A 13,847-nucleotide genomic window follows, 5' to 3' on the forward strand; every position below is an offset into this window, starting at 1 on the left:
ATTTTGGTGTTTGACTGTCTACAGCGGCAGAGATAGTGCTGGAGATGTGCTTTGCCCTGGAAATGGATCTTCTAAGGAAAACCATGTGCCTCAGTACAGAATTAGCTTGTTAAATCCAACCTGCTTAGTCCAAACTATCACACCTTCCCTGTTCTGTTTATCACATCACACCAAACTGTCAGCTTTTCCTCTACCTTTCATACCTATGAGACCACAGCAACACTGAAAAATAGCATCAGCCATCCCACCCCCCTTTTGGCTTCTTAAAGGGGGCAGTAATGTTGCTGCGCTGCTGTGACAAGACTAGAAAAACACCAATTTCTCCATCACAGGATGACAGTTAGAGCAAACAGCACAGAGTGACAGTTAGAGCAAATGGCTATGCCTAGGCCTCTTTATGGCTTCTTGAGAAGAGATCAGCTTTCCCAGAGCCTGAGTCATAGGTGAATTAAAGGCTAGTTTGATAGCTAAAGGTTTGTTTGATAATCCTCTTAGCATGACACACATTGTGGTCATGGTACATGTTTGGCATCAATGACATTAAGAAATACAGTTGTGTGGTCCTGAAGGAAAAATGTAGGTTACTAGCCAAGCTACAAGTGACACCTTACACAGGTTGGACACTTGTCAGCTTACCTCAAGTTTTGATGGGAAATGTAGACCTCCTGGTTTTACAGCTTGGCTCTCCATTACAGCTGCAAGACCAGGATGCCTACATTTCCCATCTGTCCAGGAACTCAAAGGTAGTATTCTCAGACTTGCTACCAGTTCCACTCACAGAGCCAGCTAGACAGAGACAGATTGGGATCTCAGTGTGCAGATGAGAAAGTAGTTCCCGGAAGAAGAGGTTCAATTTGTTAGGCACTGGTGAACTTTCTGGGCAGTGCTGATTTTGTATAAAAGATCAGCACTTTGTGATATACAAATAGGAGGTATTGATATTTAAGGTTCCGGTCTTGTAGATTTTATTTGTTTATGTCATTTATAGTCCGCCTTTCTCACTGAGACTCAAGGTGAATTACATAGTGTGAGATCAGTACAATGAGTAGCAAGGACAAGGGTAGGCATTTCCATACCGTGTCAAGGACATTTCCATAAACAATGTCATAGGGTAGATGAATACAAGTTTACAGAGACATAGCATTAGCAAGGATCCAATACAGGGTTAAAGGATTGCTGAAACAGAACATAATCAGTTCTAGGATTGACAGACAACATGAAACACAAACAGTATACACGAGTACATATTCAAAGCAACAAATAATATGTAAAGCAACATAATGGTGGAGCCCATGGTTCCCAACTCTTTGGTGAAACCCCCCTCCCTACAGTACCACCCTCCTATTAGCAAAACATTCAAGACCCCCTCCCTACAATACTGCCCTCCTATCTGAGTAAAAAAGCCTTTTTGAATAATTCAGTTTTGCATTATTTGTGGAAAGACAAGAGCGTGGGAGCTCTCCTGACCTCCTCAGGCAGGCTGTTCCATAGGGTAGGGGACACCACAGAGAAGGCCCGTGTATGGGCTGCAGTTGATTTTGCCCATGTGCAGGCTGGCACCTGCAAGGGACCCTGTTTGGGTGAGCGAAGTTGCCATGGAGGGACATAGGGAGGGAGGCGGTCCCATAGGTATGTCGGGCCAAGTCCATAAAGAGCTTTGTATGTAATAACCAGTACCTTGAATTGAGCACGGTAGCTGATAGGTAGCCAATGGAGTGACTGCAGGATGGGAGTGATGTTCATGCTCCTGCTAACTGGACCCCCTATTTTGAGGGGTGTTGGGGCTATATTCACTTTTGCTTTCAACAGATGATGATCTGACCATGGTTCAGGCTGAAGCTCTAATGTTGAAATAAGACTTTCCCTCAGGGGTTCAGTGCAAAATATTAAGTCTAGTGTGTTGCCTCTTTCATGTGTAGGGCCTGACACTTTTTGAGAGAGGCCCAAGGTTGCTAGGGAAGCTATAAATTCCTGAGCCAGGCCTGACTTTGAACACTCAGCATAGATGTCGAAGTCTCCCAGAACAATAAGTCTAGGCGTCTTCCAATATCTGCTAGCAGCTCTGCCAACTCAGAAAGGGTGCTTATAGGGGAGCTGGGTGGTCTATAAACAAGCGGGATGCCCAGTCTATCTTTAATTCCTAGAGACAGGAGTTGAAGGACTCATGAAGAATAATAGCAACTCCTCCACCCCGGCTTCCATAGCGAGGTTGGTGTAGGATTGCATAGCTAGGAGGAGTTAGTTGGGAAAGACACACCTTGTCAGTTTCCTGCAGCCAAGTCTCTGTTAGGCAAGCCACATAAACTTTCTCATCCTACAACATCCCAGCAATGCATGTAACCTTGTTCCTAACAGATCTGGTATTGCATAGTATTAGTGTAGCGGAGGTGGGGGGTTAGAAGTGGCCCCATTGTCAGTAGAGGGAATACTAGAGAGACTGGATAAGCAGCGAGCATTACTGCTTGGTGTTGGGTGCCTTTGGTAAGTCCTACTCCCATATTTACCAGCTTCCAACTGTATTTGAATAGGAAATTTGCCAGACATTTCCACGGAGGAAGTAAGTAGTAAGAAGCTTAGGACTGGACTCCACAACAACATACTGGAGTATTAAACATACTGGTGGTCTCAATTCAAGTAACAGACCAGGGTTACAATCATGGTATAGTTAAGCAAACAGCAAACAGCATTGAGTCGGTGTTACAATTATCTCAGGAACAGTTCATAACACAGTGATGTTCTTCCTATCCTCTCATGTCCTCCACTTCATGTAGTTGATGATTGCTCTTAGGCTGCACGCCCTGGGCTAAGAGCCATGGGCCAAGAGCCCTTGTGCTCTCACCAAGAGGCTCATGCCTCTTACACAGAGCCCCAGTTAAATAGCAAGCGGTACCTGTGAAAAGAGAAGGCGGGGTGGGCAACAAGGCCAGCATCCACCAAATAGCCCCAGCTGCAGATCAAAGAGAAGCACCACGAGCTCCTCACGAGCAAGCTTCCATCTCACCCTCACAACAGACTCCTCATATGCAAGCAAGCCCCCTGCACAGAGCCCCAGTTAAATAGCAAGCGGTACCTGTGAAAAGAGAAGGCGGGGTGGGCAACAAGGCCAGCATTCTATGGTGTATGTCTTTCACAATTAGCATAGAGTTCAGTTGAACCTCTCAATTAGGCCATTTGTCTCTGGATGACAAGATGCATAGGCTAGGTGTTTACTTCCACACGCTTGCCACAAGCATTGTATCAAAAATATGGAGGATGTTCCTAAATCTGAAATGATTTGTTGAGGGAAACCTATGTGACAGAATACGGAGATCTGTGCATATGCCACCTTTCCAGGCTTCTTACTGGAATGGCTTTAGTTGTAAAAGCATAGAAATAAGGGTCATCTAGTCCAGCCCCCTGCACAATGCAGGAATTTCACAACTACTTCCCCCCTTCACTCCCTTAGTGACCCCTGCTGTATGTCCAGAGGAACGTAAAAAACCTCCAGGATCTCCAGCCAAACTGGTCTGGAGGAAAATTTCTTCCTGACACCAAAGTGGCAATTGGCATTACCCTGGGCATATTAGAAAGGGCCACAAGAGCCCAGCACCTGCTCATTCATCAAAATCAGTATATATTTGTTTCCTCTCTGAGTGACTTAAAGTAAAGGGCCCAGGGTGTCTATCCCTACTATACACAACGTCTGTCCCAAGTGTCCTTGTTTATCATATATTCTCCTTTGCTTGAGAACGAGTTGAGCAATATTAGCCTTCCACCCACCATCTATATTTAACAAGCCTAGAGAAGTGGGAGAGGAAGGGAGGAGATCACAATTTCAGTTTTAACAGCCAAACTACTCATCTGTGTAATAATTATTAATTTTTTGAAGGTGTCTATGTACTCCCCCACAATAATATATAGTAATCTGAGGTGATGTCCCTTACTCTCTTTTCTAGACAATTCTGCCATTTCATGCAAGTATAGAGTTGCTCTTCCTCTTTGCTAATATCAATCTTTTACTACCTATGATGCTCTGTAGAACAATTTTTTCTCTGAATCTGGCAAACTATTAGTTCTTGTGCGTTCAGTTTATAATACAGCCATTTTCTGCTCTTAATATAGCCACACATGACCAGCAAGATCAGATATAGTGAGTTTTAGACTGTATTGTACTATACTTGATGTGGTAAGGTAGTACATCTCTTCTGTATGAGGGATACTGAAATTATCCATATGGCTAAGACCTAAGTTATTAGTCTCTCCATAAATAATAAACTTTCACTGATTGTACCCACCAGAAACTTGTAGGGAGCTGCCAGTTCAGTTCCTCTAGAAACTGAATGATCTTTTTCTGATAATGAATTCCATGATTTTTCTACCCACATTCTTTGTCCATTGTTTAGCATTGACCAAATTAAGATTTTTGTGCGGGACAGAATGGGATCCAATGTTTGTTTTCTATTGGTGGAAGGATATTTCTACCAGTTAAAGAGGGGAGATTATATTTGCTGATGCTGTCCCATATCATGCCCAGAATTGTTCACAGGGATTTCTTGAACTCAAAGAAGCAGCATTATGCAGGACATGCTGGACTAGAACAAGAGTGAGGAGGCATAAAAGATCATTTCTGCTTTGTTCATGTTACTTTGTATCCAACCTGTAATAAGCAAAAATGTCTACCACTGAGCAAAAGATAGTAGCTGATAAAGATAAGCCCCTTTCTCCCTAGATTTAAAACACTGCTTTGTGGTTTAACTGAGACTACATGTGTTTCCATATTTTTGTGCTTATTCGCTTCAAGAGAATTCCTAAAGTCAGCGGGTGAAGAAAATCCAGTCTTGTCTCTACCCACCCTTCAGAATCTCTGAGGATACTCTTCTGAAATGTCCCTCACAAAAGAATTCTTCCTACTGATTCTGGCCTTCTGGATCTATTAGAAAATGAGATGGTTCACTAGCCAAAACTAGAGTCTGTGCAAAAACAGGACGTTAAGGAAGAACAGAGAGCTGGTGTAACCTCCATGAGATAATTTGCTTTAGTCCAGTAGGGCCAAGTTAGTATCTGGAGTCAGGCAGCTGAGGAAGACACTGGCTACTGGGAGCTTGATAGCACTTTACATGCTCTTATCATCTTGAATAAGGTAATCAGAAACATGTTATATGTAAAAAATAATCACTAAAAGTGGTCTCTGTGTGTTATAATTAGTGGGTATTATTATTGGAATTATATTATTCTTGCATGGCTGTAATTCCCCAAGAAGAGGACAGAAGCCTGGGTTCCAGTTGCTTCAAATTGGAAGGATTGGAGCAAAGGACTCTATCACTTGGTGGAATCTGACAAGTTGAACTCTTTACCTTGAGTGGTTTTCAATGACATTGGTGGCTGAAAGTTTCTGTATGGTTGCACTTGCACTTATGAGTTCGGTTAAAGAAAAGAAAAATAGTTGTATTGTACTAATTGTTAAAAAGTTTGGAATTTTTTTTTCTTAACGTATTTGTTTGAAAGTTTGCTTCCTAAATCAGCGCTATAGAACCCATACAAAAGAGCTTACACTGGCTTTCAGGCCGTCGTCACACGGGCTTTTATTTAGCGCTAAAATGGCGCTCTTTCCCTGCAAAAACCCACCTTATTCCGTCACTGTTGCGAGTGTCTGATTTCTATTTCTCACTCATTTTTCGCGCTGTAATCAGTATCCGTGCGATCACCCAGCAGCGATTCATACCGCCTCATAACGGGTTATCTCGCCACACACGGCATTTGCCCCTCCCATACAGCGGTGTAATTTTTTTTTTAAAAAATTGACCTTATGTCGCTATTGCGACGTGGTAAAATATAGATTCATTGGGGGATCACGTCAGACAGGGATTTTTCTCTGGACGATGGGATCTTTATGGAAGTCAAAATTCGCCAGATAAACATTTTCATCCAATGATGTGGCTGGTCAATGAGCGGGAAAACTTGGCCCGCCTATCAAGCTCGTTAGAGGTTGGGCTATCATCAAGGTTTTTCATTGTTATTTCGCTATAACGCTATAACGCAATTAAACGGACAATTTTTTTTTAAAAAAAGGAGGAGTTTTATCTGTGCCTGCTCGATATGCCGGCACAGAGCGCCACGGTGTGAACAGCTGGAAGCGCAAGGAGGACGAAATCTGACAGAAAAATGCATCATGTAACGACAGCGATTGTAACGCTACATGCTGCATATTTAACGGAATAAAAGCCCGTGTGACGACGGCCTCAGTGTCACTGAGTTAAATCCAAGCTTTCGTAAATAAAGTTTGTGGAAGCAACTTTTATCATCTTTCCATCCTCTCTGCAGCTTCCTAAGCCCAGCTAAAATCCCCTTTCTCACTCTTGTGTGAACATTTGCTCTGATCATGAACCTTGCTTCACTCACTTTTGGCCATTCCTCCTTTTTATGGTAGTCCTCTGTGGCACATGGCATACTTTTTGGAAGACCACCCAGCCTTCAGCAATTTTTTTTTGGAGAGACACAGGGGAATATTGAGGGGAAGGCAGTAAAAATCACTCACTAAGTTTAAAGAAACTTGGATATAGCTCATAGCCTGTCATCTTTATCCTAGCATCTCATCCTAGCAATTGGATATCACAGTGGTTTATAAAGCTAAAATAATTTCCTAAACTATACTGAAGAAATAAACCCTTTGAGGTGCTCCTCAACAACCCCACTTGTTCCATGTTTGGGTCATTGCCTTTCCATCTAGCAGAGTGGCACTTGGTGCTTTCACATGTCAAGTATTTTTCACATTTTGATCATGAGCATAAAAATCCATTTCTTTCCTGCAATACTTTGAAACTGCTATTTTTAATTTGCTTGCCTGGAGCTGAGATCCTGTCACAACTTTTCTCAAGAAATGCTCCTCCATTGTGAAAACCTCTTTTATACATTCATGAACTTTTAAAAAAGAAGAAGAAACAGCTGTCAGTATTGCAAAGGCTAACTGAATATGTTTTCTAAGTTGGCAGTTATATCAGTTGAGTTCTCTCAGGCACAGAACATAATTTTTGATGAAGTGGTACATGACATTTCATCAGAAGTTCAGAAAAAATGTTTTAAAAGAAATGCAGCATTCGAAACGTATGGGATCTTATTGATCCATAAAGGTTACATTCAAAAACATGTTAGTAGAAGTATGGTATGTTTCTTGAACACATTGAGCTATTTCTAATTAAAATCTAGGTTATCTCACCATTGCTAAAAGCATTATTAAAGAACACAAATTATGAACCAAAATATCCCTCGTTCAGATCTTAGCAGTGAATCCACCTGTTTCTCATTTTGTGTTACATATCCCCAAAAATTGTAATATGAAGAGAATAATATTGTGCCTGCTTTGTAGAACTATTCTTTTAAAGAACAGAACAGAAGCATGAGTCTCCTATGGCTGGACTGTCCACAGTGTGTACACACATGTGACAGATAGGACTGGCTCCTGCTCTGCTTCTCCTGAAAAACAACCAATAAGACCGGGTAGAATGCTGGGCAAGTGACAGAGTTCATTGAGGAGAGTGAGAGAGAAAGGGGGAAGGTTTTTGGACGCTGCGAAGGGAGGCAGCAGAAAGATAGCTGGCTATAAATCTGTTCTGCTACATAATAATTCCCTGTTTAGCCACAATATATATGCAGTTTAAAAACATTCACTCCTATGTTCTATTTTGTAAATAAAATTTCTGTTGTTTTCTGTTTTAACCCTGCCTGGCTTGAAACTGTTGACTGAGGGAAAATCTCTCTCTCTCTCTCTCACACACACACACACATGCGCGCGCGCGCGCACACACACACACACACACACACACCCTCAAATACTCTGGTCATGTTAAATGGGCCAATACAATTAATCTAAATGGTGGCAGTTTATATATAGGAAAGTATACTTTAAATTCCCTTACCCCAATAGCTCTAGGAAGTAGCTGGGGGAGGGAAAGTAAATATAGGGAACGGGCTGCCTGTCTGGTAGAGCCTCTTGGAGAGGAAAGAGGATTTTGATCAGGTGTCCACCTTAAAATTAGAGGTTAAACAGATGATGTATGGTGACTGCCCTTTACTGCCTGGGAAGCCCCAAACCTATGAAGGGAGGCTTAGGGTGGGTAGTGGTGGGAAAGAAGGTTATGACGCCTTTAGAACGAGAGTTGACCTATTTAAATTAATTAGATTGATTAAACTTAGAAGGTTTTTTGGTAACTACACGGAAGAATCTCTAACTAGGGGTATTAAGTATAGAACAACTTTTATACCTAATATTTCAGATCCACTCATAGAGACTTTTGAACGGATGTTCATTAGGGATATAGAGAATTTGGAATCCACACCTAAACATGTGAGATACAATTTAACTAAGGCTGAGCCAGAAGCAATTAATACACTAAAAGGAGATGCAGGATTATTATTAAACCTGCTGATAAGGGGGGCAAGATTGTGATTCAGAATGTGGAACATTACACACAAGAGGTGGAGAATCAATTGTCAGTCCAGTCTGATTATAGACCTATCCCAGTGAATCTATTGGCACAAATACAAAATGTCATTAAAATTGTACCAGATGAAGCATTGATAGCTCATGAAATTGACCAAAAAACCTATCGGGCTCTTATAAATAAGTCACCACGTACTCCCGTTTTCTATACCCTGCCTAAGATTCATAAGGAGGGGGGGTCTCCCACCCCCTGGGAGGCCTACTTTCCAGAGTGATTCGGTCTTTAATGTCCCTCACGCATGGGACAAATAAAAATGTAAATTCGGTAATAAGCTGTGAGGCTTTTGGAAACTATTTTGCGGATAAGATCTTGTCACTCCGCCATGGTTGATGCAGTATGTGTACTGGAGGCCCCTTGGTCGTCCTCAGGGTTGATATTAGATCAATTCAGGCCACTTTCCCAGGAGGAGGTAGGCAGGGTCCTGCATGCTGTGAAACCTACCACATGCCCACTGGACCCGTGCCCATCATGGCTGGTGAAAACTGGCAGTGATGGGATTCGGGCACCATTAGCTGATATCATTAATCTTTCTCCAAGCTCTGGGTTTTTTCCAGACTCACTGAAGGAGTGGCCCTTATTAAAGAAACCATCACTGGATCCTGTTGATCCAGCCAATTACTGTCCAGTTTCGAATCTTCCATTCCTGGGTAAGGTAATTGAGAGGGCAGTAGCGGAACAGCTGCAGGTATACCGGGATGATGCCTCTATCCTGGATCCATTCTAGTCTGGCTTGAGGCCTGGCCATGGTACAGAGACGGCTCTGGTCGCCCTCACAGATGATCTGCGGTGACACCTGGACCGGAGTGGGTCGGCACTGCTGATACTTTTAGATATTACAGCAGCGTTCAACACGGTCGATCATAATCTTCTGACCCCCCGCCTTACCAATGTGGGGATTCGTAGAACAGCCCTGCAATGGTTGAACTCCTTCCTTTGCAGTCGGGGACAGAGGGTGGCACTCAGGGAACAGATGTCTGCTCGTCATTCTTTGGTATGTGGCGTCCCTCAGGGGGCGATTCTTTCCCTGAAGTTATTTAACATCTATATGTGCCCCCTCGCCCGGTTAGCCCACAGCTTTGGGTTGAGTTGTCACCAGTATGTGGATGACACTCAGCTCTATCTGCTGATGGGCGGCCAGTCTGATCTTGCTATGGATTCCTTTGCCAAGGGTCTTGAGGCTGTGACGGTATGGTTACATCAGAGTCACCTGAAATTGAATCCCCTGAAGATGGAGGTTCTGTGTCTGGGTTGTGGGGCGATCGAGCTGGGGACCCAGCTCCCAGCCCTCAATGGGAATTGAAACCTTCGCCAATGGTGAGGAACCTGGGTGTGACCTTGGATGCCACACTTTCACTGGAGGCCCAGATCACGACCGTTGCCAGGTCTGCCTTTTTTCATCTTCGACACGCCAGGCAACTGGCGCCCTATCTTTTGCCCCAGGACCTGACCACAGTAATCCATGCAATTGCCACCTCCAGGCTAGACTACTGCAATTCACTCTATGCTGGGCTTCCCTTGGGCCTGGATCGGAAGTTACAGCTGGTCCAGAATGCAGCAGCACGCGTCCTTACCAGAATGCTAATCTGAGCGCACATTCATCCTGTGCTGTGCCAGCTGCACTGGCTCCCAGTGGAGTTCCAGATCCGGTTCAAGGTGTTGACCTTGGTGTTTAAAGCCCTTCACGGACTGGGACCTGCATACCTGCGGGGCTGCCTCTTCCATTATGTCCCCTACAGGGTGTTGTGCTCTGCAGGCAAGCAACTCCCAGTGGTCCCTGGCCCAAAGAACATCCATCTGGCCTCAACCAGGGCCAGGGGTTTTTCTGCCCTGGCCCCAGCCTGGTGGAATGCTCTTCCGCTGGAGATCCGCCCTGTGGGACCTGTTACAGTTTTGCAAGGCCTGTAAAACAGAGATGTTCCACCGAGCCTTCAGCTGAGTGCCAGCAGGTATCCTTCTTCTTCCATCTAAGGCCACCACTTCTTCTGGGGCTGCCCTTGGCCATGTGCTATGCCCGTATACAGACTCCCAATATTTGTTTAAATAGCCTGCTCCTGGACTATTTTAATGATTTATAAAAAAATATTATTGATTTTATGTTTTTGTGATTTTTAATGTATTTTTTAATGTTGTTAGCTGCCCTGAGCCCATCTGTGGGGAGGGTGGGACAGAAACTGAATTAAATAAATAAATAATGATAATGATAATGATAATGATAAAAATTATATCAGGAACAAACTCAGTTCTTGAACCTTTGGCAATTTTTTTGGATAACTCTTTACAACAACTGGTTTAGAAAACTCAAGCCTACCTTAAAGATACTATGACATTAATAGGTATGGTAGAGTCTCTTTCAGTTACCAAGACAGCCTTTTTGATGACTATGGATGTAAGATCCCTATATACTTCTAAATTATTTTAAATATAATAACCAATACTACTATCAGATAAAAAGAGTGACGATGGGGTGTTCTGTCGCCCCTAGTATTGCGAACCTGTTCATGTCCCAGCTAGAAGATAGATTTATTCTAATTTCGGATAATAACCCCTTTTTTGATCAGATTATTTTTTATAAGAGATTCATTGATGACATCATAGTTATCCTGAGAAATCTGGAGCAAGCAGAGCCTTTGACAGCTTGGATGAATAGTATTAATGTTGATATTAAATTTACTTGGCAAGGGAGTACACAGTGTATATGTTTTCTAGATGTGACTATATATGAACAGACAGAAGAAAGATTAGGTGTACATCCCTTTAGAAAAATAACTGACAGATGTTCTTATCTGCATTTTTCTTCATTTCACCCCACCATTTAAAGAAAAATATTCCAGTTGGCCAATATTTAAGAATAAAGAGAAACTCTACTAAAATAGATGACTTTAAACAAGGTAGTAGATTTTTGGACAATTCATTTGCTCAAAGAGGCTACCCACAGACTGTGATAGAGGCTGCACATATGAGAGAGATTTCCACACACACCCCCGTTGTGATCTGCTTAAACCCAAAAATCATGTAAGTGATAACAGAATTAAATGGACATTCGACTTTACTACAATGGCACCTGCTATTGCCAATATAATATGTAAGCATTGGCATTTGGTAAATGGTATTAAGGGATGTGAGAGTACCCCTTTCATCGGAGAACAGAAAACTCAAAATTTGAAAAACATATTAATACAATCAGAATATAAAGATTTAGACACTACAAGACAATCACCTATAGGACATTTTTCATGTAGCAATTGTAACATTTGCCAGTTAGCAGTAAAATTGTCAGATATAATCAATCCAGTCACGAAGAAGCCTCTTACTCTAGGACATTTTCTACTTGTACAATGCCAAACGTTGTCTATATTATTCAGTGTAGTTGCCCTTTAATTTATGTTGGTAGCACTTCATGTCCATTGAAGGTGAGGGTACAGGAACATATCTCCCGTATAAAAAATAAAATATTGGAAGCGCCTCTAGTAGAACATTTTTTACAGAGTCATCATTCAGCCCCGAATTTTAAAGTTTCTGTTTTGGGGGTAATAGAAACAGCCACACAGGGAGAACACACAGATTATTGCAGTTAAAGGCACAATGGATTCATTGGCTTAATAGTTTGCCTCCTAAATGGATTAAATAATGAAATAGATGTCTCTTGTTATTTGTAATGGAGTTATTTGAGGCTGCGGCACCTTTAAATGTGCTAAATGTATTAATAGTGGGTTTGTGAATGTTCCTTCACGGCATTGTTCTGTCAGCACTAACCAACATGGTGATGAGCTATTGTATTGTCTGTGACCAGTAAGTAAGATACTCACATCTTTTTAGTATTATTATTGTAGAATCTGCATAAAGGAGAACACAATACTGTAACTTTAATTTTTTAAAATTACAGTTAATTTATTAATAAAGCCTGTGAATAAGTTCTGATACGAAACGGGAATGTGACTTGAAAATATGCTGGCAAATCCCTTTGGCTTTCTGATGTAGCATTTGGCTCCGGTGCTCTCCTACTTTGCAGCGGACTGTGGATGTCACTTCTATTTGTGGTTTACATCAGCAGCAACGACCTACAAAATATAAGGGAAACAGTGGATATTTACCAGTGTTGTCTTTTGCCTGTTCACCAGTTGGACTGTGACTTAATATTTTAGTATCTATTTATTAATATTTATTATTGTATATAATGGAATGCTTTGATTATTAGGTGTATGTATTTACTGTATTTTGTGTGTGTGTGTGTGTGTATATATCTATATCTATATCTATATCTATATCTATATCTATATATCTATATATAGATATAGATATATGTATATATATATTTATCCAATATCTTCATGCTTCCTAGCATGTCCACCACATGTGATAAAATGTTGCATCCATACATTGACATTTCCAACACTGTCCATTATAGTCCTTACTAATTCTGGGTGTAGTATACCATCTAAAGAACATTTTGTGCCAGTTCTCTCCTAACAATTTGCAATCTGTATATTTCATATCTTTGGTCCATAGATCTTCCCATTGATTCACAGAGACAGTTTCTCCCAAGTTTTTCATCCATTTTAACATACAGTTTTTAACTTGTTCCATTTCTGTGTGGTGTTGCAGAAGAATTTTATAAATATTTCCTAATAAATACTTCAAGTCACCGCTTATTAGTAATTCAAATTCTGCTTTTTTTCTTAATCTGCCACCTTCTTTGAGGGTTTGTTCTTTGAACTTAGATACTATTTGATGATACATCAACCATGGAACGTTTTCCCCTAAAGCTTGGATTTCTTGCCAGGTTTTCATATTATCTTGCTTATCTGTCATGAACTCATAGCTGAACTGATCAATTATATTTCCTGTGGTGGCATCACAATAAGCATTTATTGGTGACATAAATGGCAAGATTGATGGGCTCAATCTATTTCTGCATTGAAACCATATTTTAAGTAGTCAATCTTTTAGTATATGAACACTGTCTTGCTTTTGAGTGGATTTTACTGATTTCTTAAGCATAAATAGTTATGAATATCCTCTTTAGCACCAATTGTCTCCAATTTGATGTGTCTTGGATTTATGATCCAATCCAATGCTGCTGCCTGGCAGTACAGTTTAATATTCGGTACTGCCGATCCTCCTTGGTTTTTTTTGATCCTGTAATACTTTAAATCTTATTCTTGTTTTTTCCCATTTCCATATAAAATTATTTATTACTTTCTGCACTTAGAATCTTTTGATCTATGTGAATTGTCACCATTTGAAACAAAAGTTCAATTTTGGTAGTATATTCATTTTAACAGCAGAAATTCTTCCTAACCATGAAATATTTAATTTTCCACATCTTTGCAAATCTTCAGTAATGCTTTCCACATTTTTTAATAATTGTCC

This window comes from Eublepharis macularius, chromosome 4, assembly GCF_028583425.1.
Source record: "Eublepharis macularius isolate TG4126 chromosome 4, MPM_Emac_v1.0, whole genome shotgun sequence".
Taxonomy (NCBI): Eukaryota; Metazoa; Chordata; class Lepidosauria; order Squamata; family Eublepharidae; genus Eublepharis; species Eublepharis macularius.